We start from the raw sequence: 8,397 nt of genomic DNA on the forward strand, positions 1-8,397 counted from the left end.
TTTCGTATTAAATTTCAAATAAGAGTTTTGTACTTACGATCAAAATTTTATATCACAATATCTCATATATATTTATATAAAAATAATATAGAGTACAAATAAGATGTATCCCATTTCCGACTAATGTTGACAAGGAAAAAAAATTAGATATCCATTAACAAAATTACAAAATCACAATATAGCAATATTCAATAGACATATATTAGTATCGTTATTTTCTTCAATTAATTTCAAAATAAAATTCACACAACATTTTCGAACTTCTTTACTTTGATTCGGTGAATTGATCTGGAGTCATCAAAGATCTGGAAAAAAAGAAACACACAATCAATATCGGCTGAATCTTAATTTTTTATCATATGAACATTAAAAAATACAATCAATAACAACTTATAATTTTGTATCATACAAATATAAAAAAATACAATCAATAACAACGTGTAAAAAATTATATGCTTGCATCCATGAAACAACTATGTTAAGATGTTAACTAGTTACATTTAAAAATTACCAACAATAAAATTTTCTTTGGTTTTTATGAAGTTTTTTTTTAAAGTAAATTGTAAAAATTTATTCACACTTTTACATTTACTCAAATAATAATAATTAGTATTCATCCAACTACGATCCATAATCATTTGTTAAAAATAAGTAACTGTATGTAAAATAAAGAATAGTTAGAAAAAAAAAATGAATTTGACATATATTTTTTTCGTTCAAATAATATGATATTATCTAAATGAATTTATGAGCACATATATTAATCATTTTATCAACGTCTTATTATATTATCAACACTAGAAGAGTACAAAGTTATAAAAAATTACTCATGTAAATTTATTATTCAATAACTTGAACAAACACTTGTAAATATCGTATGATTAAGCAAATGAACAATATATTATATTATTGTAGTATGTTTTAGGTCGGTTATCAATATAAACGCGTTAAATAAGTTTTAAATATTTACAAAATTGTCATCGCCTCATTTTCTTAAGTTGTTTAGAAGTAACCGATTTAGACACGAAGTCTGATGGGATATATTAATTTTTTAATTTTATGTGTTTCATATATTTAAAAAATTGTCACCGCCTCATTTTGTTAACTCGTTTATATGAGCAACCGACTTAAATATACCTCCGTCTCATTTTTGTTAAGTCTGGTGGCACGTAAACGATTTAAATCTGCTGAATTAAAAACTCAATTTTCTATTAGTGATTTCAATTGAAAATAATTTTTTAAAGAATCTTATTTAAAATATATTATTAATGATTTTACAAAAAAAATGAAAGGACAATAATAATCAATTATTAAAATGTTCTTTTGTTAGTATTTGATATTCAGATAGATATATACATGTATAACTAATTTTTTATTATAATTCAATTTTGATTTGATATGATTTTTTCAAATTTTTGTATAATGTTTAGCTTTTATATATATATATATATATATATATCTATATATATATATATATATATATATATATATATATGTATAGAGGTTTTATTTGACATGTCCAATAGATATGAACCCACCCTTGTGAGTGCTACAAGTACAACCCCTCTTAGATACCCTTAAATCTTTGCTTTTTATTTTTATTTTTTTTATTTTTTATAAATATTTGTGTCCCATTTACTCCACAAGACACCGGCACTGGTTAGCGTCAGTTGGGCGTTTTAGGCTTAAGTGACCATACCTATAGTGCCATAAGTAAGTCACATCATTACACACAATCTGCAAACATGATGGCATAATAGTTGAAGCAATTATAAGAAATAGCTTGTTTGAAGGCATTCTTGAAGTGATGATTAAGCCATTTTCCTGATGATATGCCTTGTACACATCCTCCTTGAAAATAATGGTTAGACTCTTTTGCTGAAGTTTACCTATTCCGAGAAGATTGTTTTTAAGTTCAGGTATATAGTATACTTCTGTGACAACCTAAATTACTCCATCGATCTGCAGTTTCACATTTCCTTTCCCCATCACCTTCAATTAAAATTTGTTTCCTATTGTCACAGTTTCTATGAATTTCCCATTTAGCTCAACCACATGTGGTTACTGCACTCAGAGTCCAAGTACCACACTTTAACAACATCTCTTCATCATACTCATCATAATTTGCCCAATCCTCCAAACTAGGACATTCATACCGAAAACGACCTAGCTTGTGACAATTATAACATTCAATTGAATCTTTATTTAAAGATTTACCTCTATATCATCCTTACCACCACAACATCTACCTCTTGTTCCAGATGATACTTTCACGACTTGCTCTTCTTCTTTACACACCTTCATTTTCTAGTCATGAACAAGCAACCTTCGTTTGATTCTTCTATGGCACAAACTACATAATTGAACTTCGTTGCCATCGATCAGAGGATATTTTCTACTATGACTCTTTCTCCCATTTTTTCACCATGGATATTATAGTTAAGGTTCTTTCAAAGTAATTATCAACCTTTTCATCTTCTTTCATATAGATCAGTCAACTTAGTTAATTAAAGTAATAAACATTTAAATGGATCTGAGACTAATTTGAATTTTGCAAAGTTAATTATAAAAATGACAGCGCTATACCGAAATCAAAATTGGGCTTACACACTTCACATTTCATTTTACTGTGCAATAAGTATTGTTTTTCCTGAAACAAATGGATGTAAGCCACTCACATTCATATACTAAATATCGAAGTGTCCATTCGTATACAAAGTTAAGAGGTGAAGAATCCATAAAGGATTTTTTGAAGAAACAAAACATTGAAAAAGGTTGAAAGCATTTCAATCCTGTATAACTCCTTCGAGATTCGTATGGAGTAGTAGTTACATTTTTTCGAATAACAAATCGTCAAACGGAAGTCATAAAATAGTTTGATACTTAAGAATTTATAAATAGTTTTATTAAATTTGTTAAAAATAAGCATGGTTAGTGGAGCTTAAGTTTGATAATTGAGAATTTATAAATAGAATTTATCTACAAGTAAAGTTGGAGTGACACATAAGCATATAGTTGATCTGACAATGAGATGACAAAAGAATGGTTAGTGACGCTATTTTAATATATTATAAATAGATGCACTGACAATGTAAAAATATTTTATACAATCAATTAATTACAACAATCAAATCAATTAAAATATTTGATGTTGTTAATTATAATAAAATTTATTATCTTTTCTAAGACAAAATAAAAATTGACGTTTACTTTAATCACCTTTAAGATCACAAAAATGATTGGTTGAGATAGACTAAAAGTGTTAAATATTTTAGAAATTAAATTCTTATAGTACTTATTATTGACTGTAGACAAAAATGTTAATTAACTAAAGATATTTTAGAAGTCACTACGCCAAAAATGACATTTAACAGCGCCCATTTTACAGCGCTTGCTAAACACAAGCGCTGTTGTAATTATATTTTAAAAATAACGGAACCTTTTACAGCGCTTTTGATGCAAAGCGCGGTAAAACAAGCGTTGTAGTAGGTCATATAACGTTTGCGCATCACGTTATAAGGCTTTTACAGCGCTTGTCAAAAAAGCGCTGTAAAAGGAAGCGCTTTCGCGTATCAGTTACAGCGCTTTTTTCACAAGCGCTGTAAAACACATGCGCTTTCATTGAATTTAACTACCTATTACAGTGCTTTTTTTACAAGCGCTGTAAAACACATGCGCTTTCATTGAATTTAACTACCTATTACAGCGCGTTTTTCACAAGCGCTGTAAAACACATGCGCTTTCATTGAATTTAACTACCTATTACAGCGCTTTTTTCACAAGCGCTGTAAAATACATCTTTAAAATAATTATATACGTTGGAAACCCTCATATCCTCTACATCTTTCAAATAATTATATACGTTGGGAACCCTAATATCCTCTACGTACTGTGCGGCCATCTACGTTGTCTAAGGTATTTTTTACACATGATCTGTTATGTTTTGAAATTGTCAAAAATTGTCAAAAACTCATACCACATGATCTGTTCTGTTTTGAAATTGTCAAAAATTGTCAAAAACTCATACCACATGATCTGTTCTGTTTTGAAATTGTCAAAAATTGTCAAAAACTCATACCACATGATCTGTTCTGTTTTGAAATTGTTAGTTGATATTGGTTTCTTTTTGAAACTTGTTGATATGTTTTGAAAGCTTATTATTTTTGTTACTGCATTTATATAGGTGGTATAATATGGATAGGAAATGGATTTCAGCCAATCGATTGTCAAAAGAGTATGAAATTGGAGTGAAGGAGTTTGTTGAGTTTGCAGTGAAGAATGCAAAAGATCCAAATAGAGTAGTTTGTCCTTGTTTAAAATGTTGTTTTGGAAAACGTGTTAGAGAAGATGAATTAGAAGGACATCTAGTATGTAATGGAATTGATCAAAGCTACACATGTTGGATAAGACATGGTGAGAAAAAAAAAGGAAACATTAATTTTGAGAATAGTTCTACATATGCTTCAACTGATTTCGATACAGATACATATGAGCCGGACCGAGTTGATGAGATTGCAAAAGCAGTTGAAGAAGATCTTCGAGATTGTCCTAAAATGTTTGAAAGTTTGTTGAGTGATGCAGAGAAAGAATTATATAATGGTTGTACTAAATTCACAAGACTGTCAGCGATATTAAAGTTGTACAACTTAAAAGCGAGTAATGGATGGTCTGATAAAAGCTTTACGGAATTATTAACACTCATAAAAGATATGTTGCCAGATGATAATGAACTTCCCAGTCGAACCTACGAGGCTAAACGGATTTTGTGTTCTATTGGAATGAGTTACGAAAGGATTCATGCGTGTCCTAACGATTGCATTTTATTTCGAAACGAATATGAACTACTTAAGGCGTGTCCGAAATGCAATGTCTCTCGATATAAGAAGAAAGAATCTACTCCAGCAAAAGTCGTGTGGTATTTTCCTATAATACCAAGATTTAGGCGCATGTATCGCAGTGAAGAAGATTCAAAACACTTGACATGGCATGCAGATGAAAGAATTAGAGATGGAATGTTTCGACACCCTGCAGATTCCCCACAATGGGCAAAAATTGATCACGAGTATCCTGAATTCGGGATAGAGTCAAGAAATCTAAGACTTGCACTTTCTACTGATGGAATGAATCCACATGGTCTTCAAAGCATCTCACATAGCACGTGGCCTGTGATTTTGGTAATATATAACCTACCTCCATGGTTATGTATGAAGCGTAAGTTTATGATGTTGTCTCTGTTAATTTCTGGACCCAAACAACCGGGGAATGATATCGACGTATACTTGACTCCTCTAATCGAAAATTTAAAAAGTATGTGGGAGACAGGTGTGGAAGTTTATGATGGGTATAAGAAAGAATGTTTCAATTTAAGGGTTATGTTGTTCGGCATAATTAATGATTTTCCAGCATATGGTAATTTATCAGGATATAGCATTAAAGGTCAGTGTGCATGTCCTATATGTGAAGAGAGTACAAATTGGATGCGGTTGAAACATTGTAAGAAGAATGTGTTTCTTGGACATCGTAGATTTTTACCTTATAGTCATCAGTATCGTGGGTGGAGAAATGCATTCAATGGAAAATCAGAGGAAGGTAAAGCTCCTTTAGCACCGACTGGATATCAAATACTTGAAAAAGTACAAGGTTTGACCAATAAATTTGGCAAACCTTTTGCGGGAGAGCTGGTGAAAACTGGGTGGAAGAAAAAGTCAATTTTCTTTGAATTGCCATATTGGAAGTCATTGTATGTAAGACATTTCCTCGATGTGATGCATATTGAAAAAAATGTATTTGAAAGTGTTATTGGTACGTTACTCAATGTTCCAGGAAAGTCTAAAGATGGCGTCAATGCAAGATTGGACTTGGTCGATATGGGAATAAGAAATGAACTGGCTCCAGTAAAGAAAGGAAATCGCACATATCTACCTCCAGCCGCTCATACTCTATCTAGAAAGGAAAAAATTGTTTTATGTAAATTTCTACACGAAGTTAAAGTTCCAGAAGGATACTCTTCGAACATTAAAAATTTGGTTTGTATGAAAGACCTCAAGTTAAAAGGTTTGAAGACCCATGATTGTCATATTATAATGGAGCATTTGCTACCAATAGGTATACGTTCCATTTTACCTGAAAAAGTTCGACTAGCCTTAACTAGATTATGTTTCTTCTTCAGGGAAATTTGTAGTAAAGTGATCGACCCTCAGAAATTACCGACATTGCAGAGGGAAATTGTTGTTACTTTGTGTGAGCTTGAAATGTATTTCCCACCATCGTTTTTTGATATAATGGTTCACCTTACTGTTCATCTGGTTAAGGAGACACAACTTTGTGGGCCAGCTTATATGAGATGGATGTATCCGATAGAACGATATATGAAAATATTAAAAGGGTACGTAAAAAGTAGAAGTCGACCAGAAGGTTGTATTGCTGAACGATACATTGTTGAAGAGGCTGCTGAATTTTGTACTGAATATCTGTCCAATGTTGAATCCATAGGGCTTCCCATGTCTCGTCATTCGGGAAGACTATCAGGAGAAGGGATAACTGGAAGGAGACTACTGACTATATCAAGGACAGAATGGGAGCAGGCACAATTGTATGTTCTGCACAATGATGATGAGGTTCAACCGTATGTTACAATACACATTGATCAGTTATCTCGTTTGAACATGAATAGGAATCAAAATTGGATAACTCGAGAGCACAATCGAAGTTTTGTAACATGGTTAAAAAATCACATAATGTCAAAATTTGATATAGACCCCGGATCAATTTCAAATAGATTGAGGTGGCTAGCAAATGGTCCGAGCTTACATGTCTTTTCTTACACTGGTTATGTTATTAACGGCTACACATTTTATACCAAAGAACAAGATGATCAGACCACTATGCAAAATAGTGGAGTCACTCTCGTAGCTGAAGCGATGCATGTCTCAAGTGCAAAAGACAAAAACCCAATATATGCAAATCTATCATATTTTGGGGTTATCGAGCGCATATGGGAGTTAGACTACACAATGTTTCGTGTTCCCATATTTGGTTGCAAGTGGGTCGATAATAATAATGGCGTTCGGATTGATGAGTCAGGATTCTTGCTTGTCGATTTTAATAGGGTGGGATACAAAGACGAGCCTTTTATTTTAGCGTCGCAAGCTCAACAAGTGTTTTATGTCACTGATCCTTCTAATGATAAATGGTCTGTTGTCCTATCGACCAATAAAATAAGTGATGATAACAATAATGATGAAGATGTTGGTAATGATCTTTTATTTGCAACATCACAACAACCACATGAAATTGATTCAACTGATGATGGTTTATATCTTAGAGATGATCATGATGAGGGAATTTGGATTAATCCATCGTTTCGTATTGTAAATGGACAAACAAATGTGAATGTCACCTTATTTCATAAATGGACATTTTTTTATTTGATTAGTTTCGATAATCATGAAATTGATGTGTTAGAAATGTTTGTTTTATTTTGTTCTGTGTGAGTGGTATTCTTGTCTTTCTTGATTTATTTTAGTTGATAAAATATTAGTCCAATTATTTAATTAAATTATAATTTATATGTTATATTGTTTGTTAGTTTTATTTGCGACCAAAAAAGTATTCATTTTAGGAGATATTATAGAGTTAGTGAAACCAACCTTTATGTATAAGTGTTTTGAAAATATTCTTGGTCCATCCTATAAAAACAAAAATTAGTGACTTGACTCATTCTTTTACTCTCCTTTATGACAAGATTTTATGACAATTCATGGTGTTTTCTTGACATGATGTGCATTAATTCATTTTAAACACCCTTAATTTATTTTTTAAAGAAAGATTATAAATTTAGTTATAAGTTTTTTTGTGCAATTAAGAGAGGACACAAAAAGACTATTGTCCTTTTTGTATCTCATGAATTCATCTCTTTTAAACTAAAATTATAATTTTATTATAATTGTCTACAAAAATAATTCTATGAAATTTTTGGTTTCGTAACTATTAGATAAAAAAATTAAAAGGGTGATGTGACAATCTCTAATTTATTTATTTAATTAAAATTAGTGTGTGACACCCTTCAATATATGGTGAACTCTATTAGTTAATTCAAATTAACTCATACATATAAATTTCAATTGGCTTTGTAACAACCTAATAAAATTAAAGAAATAGTAATTATTGGTAGCATAATGTTGGAATTAAGTGCACTTCAATTTTAGACAAGAAATCAATGGTAATAGTGCAACGTAAATAGCTTATATGTTCATACGTTTCCATTAGGCATCTTGTTGTCACACCTATTTGTCATTCGTACACTCTCAAAATAATTTTCGGAGTCGTAAATTTCAATATCTATCGGTGTTGAACTCATTACTGCCTCGTGAGCTATTTCTCGTGCAAATTTAGAGG

The sequence above is a fragment of the Cicer arietinum genome, chromosome 3 (assembly GCF_000331145.2).
Source record: "Cicer arietinum cultivar CDC Frontier isolate Library 1 chromosome 3, Cicar.CDCFrontier_v2.0, whole genome shotgun sequence".
Lineage (NCBI taxonomy): Eukaryota > Viridiplantae > Streptophyta > Magnoliopsida > Fabales > Fabaceae > Cicer > Cicer arietinum.